The sequence below is a fragment of the Suncus etruscus genome, chromosome 1 (genome assembly GCF_024139225.1).
Source record: "Suncus etruscus isolate mSunEtr1 chromosome 1, mSunEtr1.pri.cur, whole genome shotgun sequence".
NCBI classification, from domain to species: Eukaryota; Metazoa; Chordata; class Mammalia; order Eulipotyphla; family Soricidae; genus Suncus; species Suncus etruscus.
In genome coordinates this window covers 113,215,827-113,239,740 of record NC_064848.1, presented here as the reverse complement: position 1 = coordinate 113,239,740, position 23,914 = coordinate 113,215,827, and the positions used below count along the sequence as shown (strand labels likewise).

Genomic DNA, 23,914 nt, shown 5'->3' with positions numbered 1-23,914 from the left:
GTAAGCAAAGAAATAACTGGTACTGCATTTTTGAATCATTCTGCTGCAAAAGATGTCTTGGAACATTGGACACATGAATATATAATTAACAATTGTGTGTACCATAGTACTTATAATTAAAAATATTTTTTTAAAAAAGGGATAGGTAGAGATCATATGGAAGCTATTTGAATAACCAAGGGGAAGAGTGAAAGAGAGAGAAAGGCAATGGAATTTGGGTGTAAAAAGCATTCAGGATAGGCTTGAGGAGTGTAGTGGTTAACAACATGGCAGGAGTTGGAGAAAACTAATGAATTAGGGAAAGTATGCAGACTGGGAATCTGGCTCATTCTTCATCAGTGGATGGCAGCCTAAAGAATTAGTTAAACTGGTCAAGAGAATTTTTCTCAAAGATTGCATTTTCCGACTTTTATGTCTTTATTTTTTATAAATATCTTTATTTAATCATCAATATTACTAGCATGTCTGTAGTTAGGTTTTAGTTATAAAAAATAAAGAACACCCCCCCACCAGAACAACATTCCCACTACCAATGCCCTCCATCTCCCCACTCCCTTACTCCTGGGGTGGGGGGCATGCCTGATGGTGCTCAGGGCTTACTCCTGGCTTTACATTCCATGATCAATCTTAGTGGTGCTCAGGGTTTCAACCTGGGTAGGCTGCATGCTAGGGAAGTGTTAAACTCACTGTACTAGCTATCCAAACCCCAAAAGATTGCATTCAAATATAAAAAGTCAAAGTTCAGAAGGCCAGCCAGGAATGGGTGAATCATAAATATTAAATAGTTGAACTTCTACAAGTAAGATCTCACAGGATGCTGTGAGAACCTAAGGATCAAGATGGAGGCTTAATATTACACCCGAAAGATGAGGAAACCACAACAACTTGATCTAAGGGCAGGTTGCCCTACCTCACCACCTAAGAGTGAGATGAAATCAGAAGATGCTCCATCCTAAGATTTGTGCAAAAACCAAGATCTTTAATTACAGACTGACTATGACAACTGCAACTAAGCAGAACTTTTCCAGTAACCATAAAGACAGACCTTGGGGTTAGACAACCATCATGCCCAGAGCCTGTAGTTGGTCTTATGACAGTATGCTTCATAAGTGAAGACACCCTATATCTCTTAGGCCAACGAAATTTCCTTTCTAATTTTCCAAATGTTTATTGCGCTTATGCAAAAAAAAAAATCTTGTCCCACCTGTCACCCTTTTTTCCTTTCTTTTAATTTTATTTATATCTTCTAGATAGGGGCTCCCACCTTCTACATAGAACCTTAGAACTTGAATCATTTTCTTCTGCCTCATATTTCTATATCTTTCTACAAGTTGAGAAAAAACAATAACAACCAAAAACAGTGAATGGGATCTAGGGGCCAAGTGGTCTCAGGAGCATTGAGTAAAAAAAAAAAGTCAGATTTAAATACTCAAGCCAAAGTCAATGACAATAGAATCTAAAGAATCAAACTATAACAAGCTAAACACAAAGTAGACCTGTTACATAGTCCAGGGGGCTATGGGTGAAGGTATGGGGTGCATGCTGGGAACTATGGTGAAGGGAGATCAATACTGTGTGGGGGAATGGCCCTAATTCACTGTCACTATGTGCCTGAAATACAACTGTGAAAAATTTGTAATTCACAATTGTCTCAATAAAATTAGGGGAAAAAATAGAATTAAATAGAATTAAAACAGATCATTATTTAGATATTAATTAAGAAACATTTCACAAAGTATTCTAAGGAAAACAGATAAGAAAATAGGAGAATCTTGAAAAAGTGATTTTGTGAACTCCAAGAAGAGTTTCAAAATAAGAATGACCACTCATCTGCTCTGAATACAGAGGCCAATAAAAGGTCCATTAAGTATACAACTTCAGTGTAAAAATAGGTATCTCTAATAGAAGATAATTTGGCTACTGATACTGGATAAAATGACTATAAGGCTCACCAAAATATGTAAACTTGTGGATAAATATAATTTGTAACTGGTAGCATAACTATTGAAAGGTTTCTGGGAACTCAATTCTCTCTTTACTACATTAAACAGTTTCCTCTTAACCTTGAATGCTGTGACAAATAGATAAACTACTCAATGCATAAAATTTGCTGATTGATTTTGGTATTTTTTTTCTTTTTGTCAGTGAAAAATATAAAACAAAACGGTCCCTATCTTTGGGAATGTTAGTACATGTCTATGCTATGGTAACTTTTAGGTAGTAAATTTACATTTTCTCGCTCATATTTTATAGTTACTCTTTTCCTTCTGGGAAACAAAGATTGACTACAGAAAGTTCATTTCCTTAGAATGCCTGTCTCGAATACAGGCGGGGGGGGGGGGTGAGGGAGGAGGGAGATTGAGGGCATTGGTGATGGGAATGTTGCACTGGTGAAGAAGGGCGGTGTTCATTTTTTATAATTGAAACCCAACTACAAACATGTTTCTAATTATGGTGTTTAAATTAATTAAATTAAATTAATTTTTTGTCCCCCCATTCACAATACAGACTAGGCAAAGGGCCTGATTTGAGGTGTATATGGGGAGCATTTACTGTACCTTCTCTTTCTGTACAGTCAGTGTAAAGAACACAGTCTGTGGGAGGCCTTATCTTTTCTTTTCTTTTCTTTTTTTGATTTGATATATATTAAAAAAACCCTTCACCAGTGCAACATTCCCATGACCAATATCCCAAGTGTCCTTCCTCCCTACCCCACACTGGCCTGTACTCTAGACAAGCTTTCTACTTCCCTCATTCAGTCACATTTTGTTATGACAGTACTCAGTGTAATTATTTCTGTGACTGCACTAAACAATCCCTGTGGTGAGCTCATGTCGGGAGCTAGACCCTCCAGTCCTTCTCTATTTTGTCTCTGAGAATCATTACACAAATGTATATGGAATCTATTATGCTGAGTGAAATAAGTCACAGGGAGAGAGAGATACACTGAATGGTCTCACTCTTCTTTGGGTTTTGAGAAAAATTAAATTAAATTAATTAAAAATAAAGTTCATTTCTTTTTTGTTTTGTTTTGTTTTGAGTCATACCCGGCAGCACTCAGGGATTACTCCTGACTCTACACTTAGAAAATGCTCCTAGCATGCTCGGGGGACCATATGAGATGCTGGGAATCAAACCGAGGTCTGTCCTGTTTTGGCAGCGTACAAGGCACACGCCTTACCGCTTTGCTATTGCTCCAGTCCCAGAAAGTTCATTTCTTAACATCTGTTTCAAAAATAAATCAAAACACGGGGCCGGGAAGGTGGCGCTAGAGGTAAGGTGTCTACCTTGCAAGCGCTAGGACGGACCGCGGTTCGATCCCCGGCATCCCATATGGTCCCCCCAAGCCAGGGGCGATTTCTGAGCGCATAGCCAGGAGTAACCCCTGAGCGTCAAACGGGTGTGGCCCAAAAGCAAAAACAAAACAAAAAACAAAACAAAACAAAAATAACTTTCCCAAGATCACTAGATACTGTTGGATTGGAGAAAAAAGAGAAAAAATCTTTGTGCATACTTCTGATGGAAATAAAAATTAAAGAAAAAAAGCATTATCAGGATAAAAGCATGATCAGACTGAGAGGTAGAGAAAGATATATGGTTCCTTGGGCATTAGAATCTATGGCTTAATCCTTGACATTTCCAATAAGTGGTAAAATATAGGAGAAATAAGGGGCCAGTATTCCCTGTCTTGACATGATTTCTTATATCCCCATTGTGAAATGAAAGCCACCAATGTATGATGACAAGGTATGGGGTTATAGAAGCACAGATGCTTCTATTAATGCTTCTATTAATGATGGCTGTAACAGCACACCCGACTAACTCCAAAACATAACAAAACCACAGTAAGGGGCCTCATGAATAGTTGATATATAGACCATCAAAATCATGTATACTGAAAAGTTAGTATTAAATAGTTAACCCTGTTTCAATCCTCAGCACCACATATGGTTTTCAGAATACTACCAGCAGGGTCACATCTGAACACAGAGCAAGGAATTACCCCTAATATACTGCTGGATATACCTCAAATTGCAAATACCCCTAAGTCCCCCAAACAAAGTCAAAATTAGACAACTAACTTAAAAATAAGGGTATTCATAAAAATGGTACTTCTTTTACTGTTAGATTTTTTTTTTGTTGTTGTTGTTTTTGGGCCACACCCAGTGATGCTCAAGGGTTACTTTTGGCTAATCCCTCAGAAATCGCTCCTGACTTGGGGGACTATATGGACGCAGGGGATTCAAACCAAGGTCCGTTCTGGGTCAGTTCATGCAAGGCAAACGCCCTACCACTGTGCTATCGCTTTGGCCTCTGCTGTTAGGCTTTTGACAAACTATTTATATTGACAGTATAAATAATTTATGATGTGGATCTGTTTGTAATGATCCTTGGGGAAATTCTAAATATTAATTTAAGCCACAGGTTTAGACTGCTTCTTGTGAGGGTCATAGATATTCTTATAAAAGTAAAATAATTACCTTCTGAGGCATCTCTAAAAGATTCTCAATGCAAGTCAATAACATAATTATGTAAACACCATGCCAGAAAGTTAATCAGGATCCTAAGTATGTTAATCAGAAGTTTATCCTTCCCACAGGGAAAATAATCAGTTCAGGCCAAATGGTCATTGCCAACTCTTATTTTATCTAGTAGTCAATAGATGTTGTGCCAACTCTTATTTTATCCAGCAGTTAAAAAAGATAGATCACTGATTATATCTTCATTGAGATCCTACTCTTCTCTGAAGTTTTTAGATGACCAAGAGAGCTGAATGATCAGGAAGCCTCTCTTTAGAGGAAAGGGAAGAAAGTTGGGAAAGGGAAAGACTATGTAATAGTAAAAGCAATAATTCAATGAGAAGAGCTAAAGTAATGGTAATAAAAACATACAGTGATGACATTTACTGCAAGAAAGAAACATTAAACAGCCATCCTTCAATGTGAAGACCTGGTAACAAAATCATTTCAAGCCCTTATCCAATTTTCAGAACTTTTATTTATTCTCAAATGCAGGCAATATTTTTGCTCCAGAATTCAGATAATTGTAGAAAATTTTCTCCTAGAATAAAAAAAAGCTTTATGCCTCTACTGAGGAGAGAAAGTGTAAATGTAAAATAATATTATGTATCATAAATTGCTTTTTATTACAAAACAAGTAAATGACTGACTACCTTTGAAAGTGGACATGCTGGAATAGTGAAGGATTAGAAAGAATATCTATTGTTACAATCTAAACCTTTAAAATAAACTCCTTGGAGGTAGAAAAATTTTGAGCTTCTATTATTACTCCATAATATGCAGTTAAACCGGTTTCCTTTCTTAAAACAGCTCATAATTTATTGCCTAAAATATATTGCATTTGTCGTCTGTGAATTCAGAATCACACAACTGTTAAATTTAATGAACTATGGTTAAGAAATGAATGAATAGTTATGAGCTTTACAAATCAAATTCTCAAATCCACACTTGGCTTTCCTTGAATTCTAAATGTGTTTACACCAGGCACAGCTCCACCCCTCATTGGCTTGTCATGCTCAATTTAATTTAAAAGATTTTAAAATTGTATTAAAGAACCATAATTTGCAGAAGTATTGGTAGTTGAGTTTTAGACATATGTTCTAGCATCAACCTCCCAAACCAGTGTCAGTACCCTCAACCAGTGTTCCCTGGTTCCCTCTCATCCATAAACCTTCCTCTAAATAGGGAAGTTTTAGATTTTGGTCACTATAGTTTGGACCTTAGTGTTGTTGAGTCTGTGAGTTGGATAAATCGCTATATTTATCACTTCTATATCACCAATGTACCCAAGGTCCTGGATGCCTGTCTTCCATACTTTCCATAAGTCTCTTCCCCCACTTGATTTCTTTTCCTTATCTATTCCTTCTTTATACTGGGGTCAAGGGTGATCTAGACATATCCTATACTACATTGCATTTTTTCACCAAGTTATTCTATATACCACAAATAAATGAAATAATTCTATTTTTCCTTCTTCTGGCTTACTTGACTTACCATGATATCCTCCAGTTTCATCCATGTTAGAGCAAATTGTATGCTCTCCTCTATTTCTTGTAGCTACACAGTATTTGACTGCATCTCTATAATACTTCTTAACAATCCACTCACCTATCACTGAAGTTGATTCCATATCTTAGCTATTGTATTGTCAATGAATGATATCACTGAAGACATCTTGGGGTCCAAACTTTGAAGCATTTTTCCTATCTTTTTTCTCAGTGTAATTTATAGGTTAAGTTTGATATCTAGATCTCTGATCCACTTTGATTTGAATTTTGTGTAAGGAATAAGATATGAACTGAGCTTTAATTTTTATAGAGTTATCTAATTTTCCAAGAATAATTTGTTGAAAATGTTGTCTTTAATTACATTTCATGCTCTCAACTACACTGTCAAAAATTAGCTGATCATATATGTGGAGATTTGTCCTTGGATATTTGATTCTGACCCAGGTCAGAGATTTAATTTTTTTTTTTTTTTTGCTTTTTAGGCCACACCCAGTGATGCTCAGGTATTACTCCTGGCTCTATGCTCAGAAATCGCTCCTGGCTTGGGGGATTATATGGGACCCTGAGGGATCAAACTGGGGTCTGTCCTAGGTCATCCATATGCAAGGCAAATGCCCTACTGCTGTGCCACCGCTCAGGCCCAGATTTAATTATTTTTATTTATTTTTTATAATTAGTTTATTTAAGCACCATGGTTACAAAATTGTTCATGGTTGAGTTTCAGTCATCAAATAAGAATATATTCTTATTCTTATTCCAGTATCATGCTGCTTTGACCACCATACTTTTATAGTATAGTCTCAAATTAGGTAATGAGATACCTCCCAGTTTCACACAAACATTTTTTAAGTTTATTGCATTGTTTTATTTTTTATATTTTTAAAATTTATTTAAAGAAAATGTATCACATAGTTGACATAATATATTTGTTTCAGGATGACAGAAAGCAAAGTTATTAAGACATAGAGAATAGAGAATTTAAAAAATGGAATAAAGGGGAGAGAGTTCATTAAAAGTTATATTTGTGAAAATTGTTGTATCACCAATAAAGTCATTAATACAAAAGCTGAACATTTAATATGCTCCCTTTATTTTTCTTTAGAGATGGGAGATACATTTAAAAAAAGATTTGTGTGCGTCAGTTGTCATTCGCATAGGCACAGCAATATATATATAAGAAATTGGAAAGAAAGACCTTTAGCCTAAAAAAACAGGGAAATCTTACCCCAGAAGTATTTTGGCATGAGACCAACTCAAGACTCCAGGCATACTCGGTTGTCCAATCCCCAGTCAGTCATTCTCGGTGGTCAGCTCTTCAGCCTCACAGTTGTTGCTGTCAGGTTTCTGTGGTAACAGATCCTGGTTTCTGTACAGGTCCTTTGTCCAACTGGGTGGTGTGTAGTATCTTCTGGTTTCGTCTCACCTTCAGTTAGCATTGCTGAGAATCCTGCCCTAAAAGCAGACTATTACCATTGCCCTGTTGTCAGGGTGAGATAAGAACTGTCTTTGGAGTACGTCAGTGACATGGCGGTGGTGTTGTCTTCTTTGGTAGAATTTATGTTTTTGGTGCTGGTCACACAAACATTATTATTGACTCTTCTAAGTCCAATTTTATAAGAAAACAACCAACCTTACCCACTGTCTGCCAATTACAATTGTGGTTTCATTTGCCTCAGAGTGTTCTTTAAATAGAACATCAAGGGAGGAAAGCAATCTCTATCCCATATGCTTGCTGTTTGTGGCTATCAAGAGGACACACAGCTTTCAGTGCAATATGAGTTCGGGGATAGTTTGAGTCATTAGAAAATAGATCCAATATCTCTTCATTATATATAGAAATCTTTATTTAAGCACCATGATTATAAATATGTTCATAGTTGGGTTTCAGTCATACACAGAATACACCCCCTTCACCATTGCAATCTTATCTCAAGTCTATAGGAATTATCTTACTCTCATATCTATGGCAAGTAAAATAACTTCAATCTAAAATTAAAGGCCCAATTCTCAAATACTGAGTTGTAGTCATGATGATTATTTGGTTGCTTCATCCGTTCTTTCCAAGTGTCTCAGAGGCTTTTATGCTGCCCTACTTTTAACATTTCAATAACAACTATACTGAGGACTATTTAGACTAACAGAATAAAAACACAGCATAAAAACATTACCAGATGTAAAGCAGGTGTAGTAATACTCCCTCAAAGAGTAGTATTGTCTAGATTTTGTTATCATCACATCCTTGCTCCTCTTCACATCTATATTCCCTTTTAGAAACTGATTCTACCTGGGTCTCAGGTTTAGATTTTGCTTTGTTGTTTCAGCTGAGCTAATTAATTTGACCATTTGTTCTCATATAGAAATAGTTTCCTCTGTGTTAACTCAATCTTTGGGGGAAGGTTCTATCAGATACTGCCCATCCTTGGCCCAATTTACTAGACCAGCTTCTAAATCAGCTTTAGAACTGACCTGGCTCTTTCCTCCTATCTCTGCAGTTAATTTGGCCACAAACTGTAGGTTGAATGATTTAATGTGTCTTTTACCTTCTGCTGAGGAGTGAGTGGTCATGCACTGGCATGAGATGAGGTCCACCTGATTACTTTTAGAGTGTACTAAACCCAGTATTTTGTTTTTGTTCCTCTAAGGAGGCCAGTGTGAGATATCTACTAAATTCCAGTTCTTTTCTGAGTCTCCTGGCAGTGCTAAGGGAGAATCTGGCATGTGTTTCAGTTCACTGTATATCTCCATGGACCCTATGCCATGTGTATTTTATCTCTTTACTTGGAAGATCCTTCATCAGTTCAGAATAGGCTAAAGATAGATGATACTGATGAGATAGACTTTCAAAAGAGAAAAAATAGCACAGACTCATAATCCTGAAAAGACCTACTGTTCTTTTTGGGAATAAAAATCCATTTCTATGAAGCTGAAGAGCTAAAACAGCAGGTAAGGTGCATAGCCTGCATGAAGTCAAGCTAGGTTCAATTCTCAGCACCATATTTGCCTCCCTGGGCACTTCCAGGAGTGACCACTGAGTTGCAGAGTAAGGAGTAATCTCTGAGCACCACCAGGTGTGGCCCAAAAACTAACAACAACAACAACAATAATAAAGTATTTCTTTCTTATGTTAGAAATACTAGAGTTATCCTAAGAAATAACAAGGGATGAAACTGCAATAAAAGGACTTATTGTGAGGATGTTGTTTAATGTATATGATTTGCTCTTCTAAAGAAAGCAAAAAAAATCCTAAGAAAGCCATTTTAATAAGGTCTGTTGAGAAAGCATAAATATTTCTAATCATAGTTATTAATTCAAAGGTTAGAATTTAAATAGATAAGATTCAAGACACAGTGAACCTTTGCTAGAACTTTTGGAAGAAAAATTGTATATTCTCTTTTCTCTAAGACAGTGATCCTGGAGTTCCCAGAAGCTAACATGCAAAGTCTGAGAGTGAAGGCAATGCAGAAAATTTCACCTCTTTAGTTAATTTGACTCCAAGATATTTGAATTTGTGTAAAACTAATGTGAATGGGATTTTTTTAATGTCCATTTTTCCCCTAACATTATTGGTGTACAAGAAGGCCATTGATCTTTGTTCATTTTGTAGTCTGCCACTTTGCTATATGAATCTATTATTTCTAGAAGCGTATTGGTAGAGTCTGTAGGGTTTTCTAAATATATTATCATGTCATCTGCAAACAGTGAGAGCTTGACTTCTTCCTTTCCTATCTGGATGCCCTTGATATCTTTTTCTTGCCTATTTGCTATGGCAAGAACTTCCAGCATTATGTTGAATAGGAGTGGTGAGAGAGGGCAATCTTGTCTTGTGCCAGATTTTAGAGGAAAGGCTTTTAGTTTATTTTCATTGAAAATAATATTTGCCATTGGCTTGTGGTAGATGGCCTTGACTATATTCAGAAAAATTCCTTTCATTCCCATCTTTTTTTATTTTTCATGTCTTTTTAAATGTTTTTTGCAAATCCTATTTTTATTAATATATTTATTTAAACACCTTGATTACAAATATGATTGTAGTTGGGTTTCAGTCATGTAAAGAACACCCCCCTTCTTTTTTTTTTTTTTTTTTTTTTGGTTTTTGGGCCACACCCGTTTGACGCTCAGGGGTTACTCCTGGCTATGTACTCAGAAATCGCCCCTGGCTTGGGGGGACCATATGGGACGCCGGGGGATCGAACCGCGGTCCTTCCTTGGCTAGCGCTTGCTAGGCAGACACCTTACCTTCAGCGCCACCTACCCGGCCCCACACCCCCCTTCTTGAGAGTTTTTTTTTTTATCAAGAATAGGTGTTGAATCTTATCAAATACTTTCTCTGCATATATTGATATGATCGTGTGGCTTTATTTTTATTTTTGTTTATATGGTGTATTATGTTGATTTGTTTATGAATGTTAAACCATCCTTGCATTCCTGGGATGAAATCTACTTGGTCATGGTGTATGACCTTAAGGCATTGGATTCTATCTGCTAGAATTTTATTGAAGGTCTTTGCATCTGTGTTCATCAGGGATATTGGTCTGTAGTTTTCTTTTTTTGCAGCATCTCTGGATGGTTTTTATATCAAAGTGATGTTAGATCTTTCATATTTACAAATATTTAAGATTTACAACAGAGGTCAAAAGAAACCCTCAAGTCCTGAAAGTAGTGGTTAAATATAGAGACAAAACTAAACTAAATGAATGCTTTTGCAAGACTACTCCACCCAGCTAGACTTACATTCAGGTTTGAAGGAAGGATACACAATTTCATGGATAAACATCTTTATTGCCTCTGGATATCACCCCACACTGTCTTTTATTTTCCTTATATCCCACAGAATAGTGAGATTATTCCATGTTTATCCCTATCCTTCTGACTCATTTCACTTAGCTTAATACTCTTCATTTTCATCCATAAGTATGCAAATTTCATGACTTCATTTTTATTATGGGTGCATAGTATTTCTTTTTGTAGTTATACCACAGTATGTTTAGCCACTCATCTTTTGTTGGACACCTGGATTCCTGGATTGTTTCTAGAGCCTGGTTATTGTAAATAGCGCTATGATGAACAGAGGAGTGCAGAGGGCATTTTTATAATGCGTTTTTGTATTCCTAGGGCATTTCCCTAGGAGTGGTGTTTTTGGATCATAAGTAAGCCCAATTTCCAGTTTCTTAAGTAATATCTATATTCTTTTCCAGAAAGCCTGGACTAAACAGTATTTCCATCAGCACTGAATGAGAGTCACTTTCTTCTCACATCCACACATGCACTGGTTGTTCTTGTTCTTTGTAATGTGTGCCAGTCTCTGTGGCATGAGATGATGCTTCAATTGTTGTTTTGATTTGCATCTCACTGATAATTAATGATATAAAGCATTTTTTCATGTGCCCTTTGACTATTTGTTTATCTTCTCCCCATCTTTTGATGGGGTTAGATTTCTTTTCTTGTTCAGTTCTGTCAATACTTCATATTATCTTTATATTAGCCCTTTATCAGATGGGTATTGGGTGAATATTTTCTCCCATTCTGTGAATAGCCCTGTATCCTACTTACTGTTTCCTCTGAAGTGCAGAAGCTTCTCAATTTAGTGTAGTCCCATTTATTTATCTCTGCTTCCACTTATTTGGACATTGGTGTTTCCTCTTTGTAGATGCCTTAGTCTCAATGTCATGTGGTATTTTGCCTATATTTTCCTCTATGTGCCTTATTGTTTCCTGCTGATATCAAAGTATTTAATCCATTTTGATTAGATCATTGGGCTTGATGTTAAGGAGAGGTCTAAGTTAATCTTTTTGCATATAATTGAGTAGTTTTCCCAACACCTCTTGTTAAAAATATTCCTTGCTCCATTTTTTTTGACGGGGCCACACCAGGTGACACTCAGGGATTACTCCTGGCTATGCACTCAGAAATTGCTCCTGGCTTGGGGGACAATATGGGACGGCAGAGGATAGAACCACAGTCTGTTCTAGTCTAGCGCCGGCAAGGCAAACACCTTGCCATTCTGAGCCACGGCTCCAGCCCCTCCTTGCTCCTTTTTGTATTTGTTGACCCAGGATAGTGGCTCTATATTTTTCGAAAATTACTTCCACATTCTATATGTTTTTTCTACTTAATGAGTAATAATTTCTGGGTAGTAAAATATTTTCAAAATCACCTGAAGTAAATTTTTTGACTGAGAGAAAAATTATTTCTTTCTTTTGGAGCTGCCAAGATGAGAGGATAGGAATCTGGGTTTTCCCACAATCCCATTTCCACATTACCACATTTCTCACAGAGAGTCGGTCCAACTGCATTCAGTATAAAACCAAGCATAGACTATCATAACCAAAAATAAAAAGAGGTATTTGGCACAGGTTCTGAACTAATCTATGAAATATTATTTTAAACACTTCTTTTAATCTTTCAAATCATATTAGTAGCCTTCTCTATTTCATAAACCAACACTTTGATACTCTGCCTAAATCATATTATGGGTTTCTTTACTATCTTCACTATTACAAAATAAAATAATGATCATGAAAGCACAAATAAAGGTTATAGGAGGCTCTGTGTTTATTTATAAACCTTTAACTTATGGTCTTAATATTCATATATATAATATATGAAATCATTATGTTTCATTAAGTGAAAAATTGAGTACAAGGTGACACAAGTAGTTTGAAGAGAAGAGGAAGTGCTGTCTTGGAACAATTTGAATTCTATGGATTTTTGAAGCTAAAACAGTGAGCAGCATATTGAGATTTAAGATGTGTGATACACATTGGGGAGCTCAACTCTTGAGTGGGAAACAAACACTCCCACTACTACTTTAAGAAGAACTGTTACTCCAACACAAGCTGAAGGAGCTGCTAAGTAAGCACCACCTTCTCATATTTCCCTGAAGGTACATATGGCCACAGCACCGTTTCTGTTTCTCTAGAAAGCAAACATTATAGCAAAAGTGCTAGGTGTATATAATTTGTCAGTGGCATGAAACACTGCAGAAGTGAAACCATGTGGGGGAAATGAAAACCTTGTTCCATTGATTTGTTTTGATTTTTCAACAAACTGCTTGGAATAAAAAGAATGAATAGGTTGAGTTGAACAAGGCAAAAAGAATACTTTGCAGGGAAGGAAGTACAGATTGTTGAAGAAATCTGAAAGCTTTTAAGTCAAAAATGGCTCAGGATTAAAATATTCCTATTATTCTGGCCTTTATGCATAGAAATATCACAATAAATGTTTCACCTATTTTCTTGCAGATAAGATTTTATAAAATTATAAAATTATTCCTGTTCAGTTTAATTCTGTTCAACAAACACTGAAAAACACTGGTCAGTCCTGAGGATACAGAAATGGTCATTAGTTTTTCCCCTAGAGATGTTCTATACAGAGCAGGAGACACAGCCTATAAACACTGACATTGTTATCAAAAAAGAGCTACTTGATTGGTCCCCATAAAATAAAAAAGTGAAGTTGCTTCCTATGAAGAAATAACTGTAATCAACAGCTTCCTAAACTGAAATATACCCAACTAATTCTGTCTTTGCCTGGTTTTGCTGTTGTTTTCCTATAAGCCTGGCTCCTTGTTTTAAAGTGGGTCATGCATACTTCAACATCCTCGCTTCTTTACTTGCTATTAATTTTTTTTTTTGGTTTACAATACTATTGGGAGTGTCCAACTCTCGCTTTGATCCTATAATATAAATAGGCTATATTCAGAGCTTAATTCTTATTACTACATACCTGCAGTATTATAATTACAAAAGAAGTATAAATTTAAGAATTTTAGGGCAAAGGCAAAAAGCATCTATTAAATTATTCAGAATTCTATAACAGTTATTGATATAACTATATTATTGATATTGATATAACCCTTTGTTTTGTTTTTCTTTTGGGTCACACCCAGTGGCAGTCAGGGGTTACACCGGTTCTGCACTCAGAAATCACTTCGTTATTGATATATAAATCCTAAACATCTGTTTGCCAACTACCTCAGAATCATGTGAAGAAAAATTATTGTCATTGATTCTAGGAATGAACCGGAACAACTCTTTCTGTTGAGTATGGAATCATTGCTATAAATTTAAAATATTCTCCCCACAAGTATAACCCTGGCTGGCAAATCATTACTCTAGAGGCTCATTTATTCTTTTTATTTTAAATTATTTTTATTCATTCATTCATTGCAACAGCCATGCCAGTCAATACTAATGGTTTAACATTTTACAAAAATAGAGTAATTATTGAAAAACATTTAAGATAGTTAAAGCCAAGTAGAGTTAATTCATTTACTTTCTGCCAAACCAGAATGAAAGAATCTAGGGTCCAGCTTTCCATGGTCCTTTGCTATTCTTCCAGTTATTGACTATAAAGAAACAAGCTATTTCAGAGTTGTATGAAAGATGACCAAGCTGGAGTATGGCTTATGAAACATGTATTTACATAAAGTATGTGCACATCTAAATGGTTTCGTATATGTGAAGCATTTATGTGAAGGGGTTCAGAGTAGGTAGGTCTCCCCAAGATATGCTACTTTGGTAAATGAATTAGTTTGAGCCCATTTAGAACCTTCAAACTCAAAGTATTTTTTCTCTTATCTCCTAATACTAATTTAGATTGAGATGGGGTCTTTTCACAATTAGATTCATAAGGAGGAATAATTTTTTTTTATAAATTAACTGTTTAAAGGGCTTATTTCAAAGTACCAAATATTTACTCTTATAAGGTAAATCACCCTCCTCCTATTGAGAATGACTCAAAAAGCCTATAAACTTGCTTTTAATTGATAATCTTCAAATCCCTTTATGTGGGGATAGAGAAAATTTATGTGGAGAGCTGACGCATAAGATTACATTTGTTTCACTCTTGTTAATCTGTCCTGTGTCCATTTAATTATAGAAAAGATGAAAAAACCTTGAAGGGTAGATGAAAATATTTCTATGAGACCGGAGAGATAGCATGGAGATAAAGGCATTTGCCTTTCATGCAGAAGGACAGTGGTTCAAATCCCTGCATCCCATATGGTCCCCCGTGCCTGACTGGGGGGATTTCTGAGCACAGAGCCAGGAGTAACCCCTGAGCGCTGACGGGTGTGACCCATAAACCAAAAAGAAAAATGAAGAAAATATTTTTTCCACTGTAGCTTTAAAGAAATTTTCATGGAGAATATAAAAACAACAGCTATACTATAGCTTAGAAGATAGAAAGGGGAAGGAATAAGAGGCAACATTTTGATTAGCTTTTGGCTAATGGGTTATGAGATAATTTTTCTTCACTTCATATGTTTGACATGGCTAAACAAATGCAATATAGCTATTAGAAAAAAGCATTTACTGTTGTACGTGTCAGTTTTTGACAATGTCTTATTTCATTATAAAATTATTTGCAAAAGGTTTTGTTGGGGACAGGCGTCTTCAATGTATGTGTTTTATATAGTCCTGAGACAAATCTGTCCCATATGCTCACAAAAGAATTAAGAATTATGTGTTTTTGAAAAGAGTCTTTTGTAACAGTTGATGCATAATCAGAGCCTCTAGAAGAGGACAGATATTCAAGAAAATGTTATTAACCATGGCCAAAATCTTTTAATAAGTTATGATTAGAAAAAAATCTCATAAATTTATTGCAGATTATCTCATTTCCCCAGGTTCCCAATCATTACTGCAGGCAGCTCACCTATACTGAAAGTATTCCCTATATTTCATCATATATTCCCTATATTACCCTCATTCTCAGTATTTTCTTGTTTTCTTTCCTATTGTTTTTTTTTTTTTTTTTCCTTATGGGCACTTTTATTTTTTTTTTATTTTTTTTTTATTTTTTTTTATTTAAACACCTTGATTACATACATGATTGTGTTTGGGTTTCAGTCATAAAAGGAACACCACCCATCACCAGTGCAACATTCCCATCACCCAAGTCCCAAATCTCCCTCCTCCCCACCCAACCCCTGCCTGTACCCTAAACAGGCTCTACATTTCCCTCGTACATTCTCAATATTAGGACAGTTCAAAATGTAGTTATTTCTCTAACTAAACTCATCGCTCTTTGTGGTGAGCTTTCTGAGGTGAGCTGGAACTTCCAACTCTTTTCTCTTTTGTGTCTGAAAATTATTATTACAAGGGTGTCTTTCATTTTTCTTAAAACCCATAGATGAGTGAGACCATTCTGCGTTTTTCTCTCTCTCTCTGACTTATTTCACTCAGCATAATAGATTCCATGTACATCCATGTATAGGAAAATTTCATGACTTCATCTCTCCTGACAGCTGCATAATATTCCATTGTGTATATGTACCACAGTTTCTTTAGCCATTCGTCTGTTGAAGGGCATCTTGGTTGTTTCCAGAGTCTTGCTATGGTAAATAGAGCTGCAATGAATATAGGTGTAAGGAAGGGGTTTTTGTATTGTATTTTTGTGTTCCTAGGGTATATTCCTAGGAGTGGTATAGCTGGATCGTATGGGAGCTCGATTTCCAGTTTTTGGAGGAATCTCCATATCGCTTTCCATAAAGGTTGAACTAGACAGCATTCCCACCAGCAGTGGATAAGAGTTCCTTTCTCTCCACATCCCCGCCAACACTGTTTATTCTCATTCTTTGTGATGTGTGCCATTCTCTGGGGTGTGAGGTGGTATCTCATCGTTGTTTTGATTTGCATCTCCCTGATGATTAGTGATGTGGAACATTTTTTCATGTGTCTTTTGGCCATGTGTATTTCTTCTTTGTCAAAGTGTCTGTTCATTTCTTCTCCCCATTTTTTGATGGGGTTAGATGTTTTTTTCTTGTAGAGTTCTGTCAGTGCCTTGTATATTTTGGAGATTAGCCCCTTATCTGATGGGTATTGGGTGAATAGTTTCTCCCATTCAGTGGGTGGCTCTTGTATCCTGGGCACTATTTCCTTTGAGGTGCAGAAGCTTCTCAGCTTAATATATTCCCATCTGTTAATCTCTGCTTTCACTTGCTTGGAGAGTGCAGTTTCCTCCTTGAAGATGCCTGTAATGTCCTGGAGTGTTTTGCCTATGTGCTGTTCTATATATCTTATGGTTTTGGGGCTGATATCGAGGTCTTTAATCCATTTGGATTTTACCTTTGTACATGATGTTAGCTGGGGGTCTAAGTTTAATTTTTTGCAAGTGGCTATCCAATTGTGCCAACACCACTTGTTGAAGAGGCTTTCCCTGCTCCATTTAGGATTTCCTGCTCCTTTATCAAAAATTAGATGGTTGTATCTCTGGGGAACATTTTCTGAGTATTCAAGCCTATTCCACTGATCTGAGGACCTATCCTTATTCCAATACCATGCTGTTTTGATAACTGTTGCTTTGTAGTACAGTTTAAAGTTGGGAAAAGTAATTCCTCCCATATTCTTTTTCCCAATGATTGCTTTAGCTATTCGAGGGTGTTTATTGTTCCAAATGAATTTCAAAAGTGTCTGATCCACTTCTTTGAAGAATGTCATGGGTATCTTTCCTATTGTTTTAAAGAGCCTATTGGTTTTTCTCAACTTTACATCATTACCCTTGCTTAGAGAACCCCAAACCCATCTAATACTATTCCATATACTTTCCAAAGGGTCCCTAGTACTACATACTTCATGTGAAGTGTATCACAGAAATACGACAACAAAGAGTCATATGTATTTTCTTTCATTGTTTTATTTCATTGTCTGCTTACCTAGATTTCAGGTTGCATGACATCTGGCACCATATTCTCCCATTTGCTTTTGGAACATACTAGGCATTCACTCATCCCCCTGCCCCAGTATCTTAGAATTCAGCAACACTTTGCAATTGTAAAAGACCAAAAAATATGAAGAATGACTTCTACTAGTGCCAATAACAACCCATCTATAATTTGTGATACTTATAAATTATATAAAATAAACCTCTGCACTAAACTCGATACTACCTCTACAGTAATTTCCCAAAGAACCAGGATGTCTGTGGATAGATGTTTATCTCTCCAGAATCAATTATTGTTTTTTCTTTGGTTAGCATTTTATATATAAAAAACCCTTCACCAGTGCAACATTCCTATAGCTCAATTATTGGCTATATAACTCCCAGACAACACAAAATTCATATCAACACAGTCATCACAGACATGACCTTGACCTACTGAGTGGAATTCTTTTAATGAAAAAAGAAAAACAAAGGTGTTACTTGATACAAAACTCAGTGAGGGCTGAAGAAACTGAGGCAATGCAATATAAACAATCTCAAGTGATCACCTTCTTTCTTTAAGATGTTCATTCTTTTTTATTAATAAACAAGTTACAACCCCATATGAATTGTGTAAGTATATCCACCAAAATTAGAGTGATAGAAATACAAAACATACAAAGTGAGTGACTTCTAGGAGCTTTATCTTTCTTCCCTAGTGTCTTTGCCCTGGTTGAAAAATTTCACTCTCATATCATTCTTTTAGCTTACATTATTATTTCCAGGAAACCCTGTACAGTACAAACGACTTTTTCTTGGGACGGGGGTAAAGTAGGTGATTAATAATTATCCACATCAGAGTGAACATTAACAAGCAGTTTGAGAACAATGAGAGTCCTGAGGGAATAAGTAGAGAACTTTTTTGGAAAAGAAGACAAAACTCCAAGATAAAGGTCTCTATTTTTAGACCCCCAAAAGGAAAAAAGTACTATGCACTCCTTTGTATATTTTTATGTTTTGAAATTATTGTTATGTGAGTATGCAGTTATTAACTAAGTTTATCAGTATTCTAAAAATATTCTACACTGTGATGGTGGGTGTGCTGTTGGAATACTACATGTATGAAACTATCTTAAATCACAGTATTTCAATAAAATTATATGAAATTTTAAAAAATAAGTAAAAGAAAAGTATTCAACGGAAGTTAAGTATTATAGATATGAATAACCCCTCTAATTCCAGAAAATTTGGTCTCAGTAATTGCTGGTAATTTATTTTTATCATGAATTTGCCTTCCACTTTTTCCACTATTATTCAAGCATATTATATTTTTGTCCCTAAAATATTGGTATTGATTATAGTTATTTGAAAAACTAAAAAGTATGATTTTTAATAATTCAAGAAATATTATTTTAAAATATTATTTAACCATAGGATGCATAAAATTCCTGAAAAATTTCTTCTGAATGAATTGTATTTTTTTTAATTTTTTATTTTTAATTATGAAAACAAAGATGCAGAGAAAGAGGACAAGGTAAAGTTACAGTGGAAGGACAATCACCCACAACCTATAAACATACTAGTGATAAATTAACATACATCAATAAATTCTGATATGTTTACAAAGTAAAATGGAAATGCAGGTTTAAAAATTATTTTAATTTATTTTAGTTTAAGTAACATGGCTGTATAGTGTTTAAATTTATGACTTTTATGTACGAAGTTATTGTACCTTCATCATCAATAATGTGCCCAAGACTCTCTACCACTATTTTCTGCCTCTCCTAACCCTCCTTTACCTCCCTGACTCCAATGTAATATTAGATTTGTAATTAAAAGGTAAGGACTTTTTTTTTTATCTTCAGTATTGTTTGTTTTATTGTTTTACTCTCTATATATACAACAGTAAGATCATCTGATATTTTTCTTTCTCTAACTTAGCAAATGCAGATTGTAATGGTTCAGTCTTATTGCTGACTTTGTTCCTATTCATTTATGGATGTTAATTATTGCTAAATAAGTTATAATTTATTAGCCACTTAATTCCAATTTTGGGAGGAGGACCCACACTCAACAGCAATCAAGAGTTACTCTTAGCTCTGCATTCAGAAATCGCCCCTGGCAGGCTCGGGAGATCATATAGGATGCTGGGAATTGAGCCCAGGTACTTCCTGGGTTGGCTTCATGCAAAGCAAATGCCGTACAGCTGGACTCTCCAGTCCAGTTGATTCTAATTTTCATTTTTATAAATATGCCCTGAGAAATGTGCTCACATAAATAATTATATGGGATTGTGTTATAATAATTTCAATGATTTATTTAAACAAATTTTAAGTTATATACCAGAATTCTAAGTGATATGTTAAATTAATAATCTAATCAACAAAGTGTAATAAAGTAAATTTAATCAGTTGATTAGTTACTATTACTAATTATTAAAATTAATTTTAATGATTAAATATTTATTTTGGAAAACAGAAGCCTGTCTTACAAAGGTATTTGATATTCATTAGAATCACTTAACTTGATCACATTCTAAGATGTTTCCAAAACATTTTGTCAAGATTTTTCTACTGACTACTTATTATCCAAGTTTCTCTTTTAAGGAATCTTATTTACTCAGTGTCATAAATGTATGAAGATAATAAAATATTTATTATCATTAAAATATAATGTTTACATAAGTTAATAAATCCTTGTCAAAATTTTTGAGCTATAAGACTGGTGAGGTAGTACAGTGGTTAGAGTGCTTGTTTCACACATGGCCAACCTTGGTTTAATTAACAGCATCATATGTAACTTTACTACTGCCAGAAATAATCCCAGAGCAGAGAGTCAGGAGTAAACCTTGAGCATTGCCAGGTGTGGGCTAAAAGGGAAACAGAGAAAGCCTTTGGAGCTGCAGCTCTAATTCATTCAATTTGCTGGAAACGCCACTGATATAATTGGCAAAACAGTCTTTGTTGTCAAACAGTGGGTCTCATATGCTTCCTTCTTGCTAGAAATGCTTTGGCTTTGTGTTTTATTTCTAGAGTTCTAATATGCCCTCTCTTCATATTTTTAATTCTCATAAACAGAAGCAGATAGGGAAAGGAACTCTGCCAAAAGTTTGTTGTAAAAATGAAGTAACATATTGACATCTTCAATAAATTTTACTGTGCATTCAGATATTTCCCCTGGGAGCAATACATTTCTTGAAAATGGTTGGGGGTAAAGAAATTAGGAAATTGATGAAAATTTGCCATTGCTCTGGAAATTCAGAACTTCTCAACAAGGGACAGGATTCCTGTTTCCAAATATTATTCTTGGTGTGTCCCAAGAATAGCACCAAAAGTATGTAAGTTAAGGAAGAAGCATACTCTGCCTTACCTTCTCATCTCTAGACATCTTAAGTTTACCATAATGTAAAAAGATTAAAAAGAAGATGTGAAACGGTAACAAAAAATGTGGGGTGGGCTTTTCTTTCTGTAAAGCTGGGAAAGAAATTACTATAAAAGGAAGATAAAGCAAACAATTTGTTTCATACCTAAATATGTGCCCATTGACTAGAGCCATTTTTCTCAACCAGGGCTATGGTCAAAATAGATAAATGGTGGTCTATATCTAGGAGATCAATTTGTAGGACAGGTGTAAAAAAATGAAAACAGTCAGAAGAGGCCATTGTTAGATAAAATATGACCTAGAGTAATGTTCACACCTAATATAACAAAAATATAAAAATTGTACTATTGCATAGTTTGATTGCTAAATTTACCCAAATGAATGAAGCAGAAAAAAACTATTTCAAATGACCTTTGGCATGTTCTGTTTATAACCTTTGACTCTTTGACTCTAGCCTTTTACTCCAATGCCAGGAGCTCAAACTACTGAAGGGACTAACCAGTGAAGTCTCACCCCCCACTCCATAACCCCAAGGAAACCTTCCCTGTTTATACTCTGAAGTCAGCTTCATTCTCCCAGACTCAGAGGTGAGCAGAATTGAATTGCAACCGGATAAAACCAGAGTTTTCTTTGACCCTACACAACCCATTTTTCTTCATATAACTTAAATATAACTTACTAGCATGATAAATTTCAAACCTACACATGCTAGAGTATGCAATTGTTATGACAACCCATAAGTAGCAACTTGTGAGTTAAAAAGGGTAGAGCCATAGTTCCTAGAAAAATTATTCTCATCTTCAGAAAATTTGTGAATAAACTTCCCCTGATTTGCATAAAAGTGAAGATAATCACAAAAGACCCAGTCAATCTTTTCTTGGAGAGTCAGCATGGTTCCAGTCCCCTCTGTTGCTGTCCTTTAGCCCAGGTAAAAGCTTCTTTCAATAAAATCTAGTTCTTGCTTTCTTACCTCTTTGTGATTTCTACCATTAGAGAGCGTAAGGACCTCCTGCTTTTCCTGTGACAAAGCAATCTGATTTTCTCATTTACATAATCCAGAGTAAAGTATGAATGAACAAGATGCTTATTTCTCCTCTGAGGTTCCATAACTTCTACAAAAGAAGCTCTGGGTAGACTGTCACGATCAAGAGGAGTTTTGTTTGAAGGAGAAAGTAAAAGATGTGGAGTGTGAAATTACCACCATTAACTTTCCCCATTACAGAAGACTATAAAGGCAACCCTTTGCCTGCCTCCTACCATTCCTCAAATAAATGCCTATGTGTATGTTGAGCATTTTTTAATGCCTGCTTTATACTTAATCTATTCTAACTACATTTTGGTCTCTATCATTTAGCATTAAGTTAAGCACTCAAGGTAATATCATGTATATAACTAAATAACTACAGAATGGGTTCAAATAGTACCCATTTTTACCTCAAGAACTAAAGAGTATTTCCAGACACTTTTCTGAGTATTAGTGACTGAGGCAGAGGAAAAAGGGAATTTTTTTACATATGCTCAGTAATAAAGAGGGCAATTCTGTTCAAGGGGGCATTGGTGGTAGAAATGTTGCACTGGTGAAGGGGGGGTGATTTTTTTTGACTGAACCCCAACTACAGTTATATTTGTGATAATGGTGTTTACATAAGGATATTATCAAAAAAGTGTTATCCATTGACTTCTGTTATTCCCAAATTTCCCACAGACAGCTCTCAGTCTCAACAGAGCTCTTCAGGGAATGCAAAGATTTGTATATAAAAACTTCTTGCTCTTCCTAATGCTTTTGTTTCTCATGCCAATGGACTTTTCTAATTAGAATAAACTCATAATATCTCAAAGTCTGACCTCTTTATAATTCCAGTTATTTATTGAGTTAATTGAGGCCCTAGTAAATAACAAAAAGTAATACAACTTGAAGGAACTGGATAATGAAGTCCTAAGTTTTGCATCTGGAACTGCTTCTTAGATGCTTCTTAACAAGCCCTCACTTTCTTTGCATTTTATGATGCCAGTTCTTTAAGCATAGGTATTATTCTGCCATAACAGAGGCATGGATAAAAGTCACAGAATTCAATGAGTTCTTTTAGGTCTCAGAAAGAAAGACAACAAATGAAAGTTGGCATCAGACTTTATTTTTAGTTCCAAATATTAAAAACCAAACCAGGAGACTGCTAAAATGTGTAAAATCTCATGGAATTAATCTTCATTGCAGATTAATCCCTTGGGGCATTTGGATGGAAAGATGTGTTTTACACTGCTCTTTTGAAGATCAGAAAGTTAATCAAAAGAACACACTTATATCTGCTCTGTTTTTGTCAATAATTAATTCCCAATTTACTTACACCTCATATCACATCATTCCATAATCTTATTCTATAGGGTGCCGTAGACCAGGTCTGTGGCAACATAGCTATTCAGACAATATTATTATTGAAAGAGACAAAGGAAAAAAGCAAAGTGAAATTTACAAGTACCATACCCTTTGGTCTGTTCCCAAATGATCTAGATCTTGGTTTCCATTGGGTACATATTATTTTAAGAGAACAGTTGTTTCAAAGGGACGTGGGTTGCTTTATATAATCCTAACATTTTCTATTTGTATTGAAAATTAATTTATTACTATGGCTAGTTCAATAGTTCTCGTCTTTGCATTTCAATCATAATTGAGTATTTAAAAATTCATAATAACTACTTCAAACCAGTTAAATTAAAACATCTGTGTTGAGTCCCAGATATCTGTTTTTAATGCTTCCCCAGGGGTTCTGTGCAATAAAAATTGAGAATTATCCCTATTTCATAGATAAAGTTTAGTGACCTCCAGACAACTTAGAGACCTGCCCCTGGGCACTGAAACTAATTTTC

The 23,914-nt window shown here is 35.4% G+C and overlaps 1 protein-coding gene and 1 pseudogene across 3 annotated transcripts in view; both read right to left on the bottom strand.

The window, feature by feature from the left end:
- Positions 1 to 23,914, bottom strand: part of LHFPL3 (LHFPL tetraspan subfamily member 3) — a 650,778-nt gene that overhangs the window by 439,540 nt on the left and 187,324 nt on the right. The window lies entirely within an intron of this gene.
- On the bottom strand, positions 2,484 to 2,606 carry LOC126032389 (uncharacterized; annotated as a pseudogene).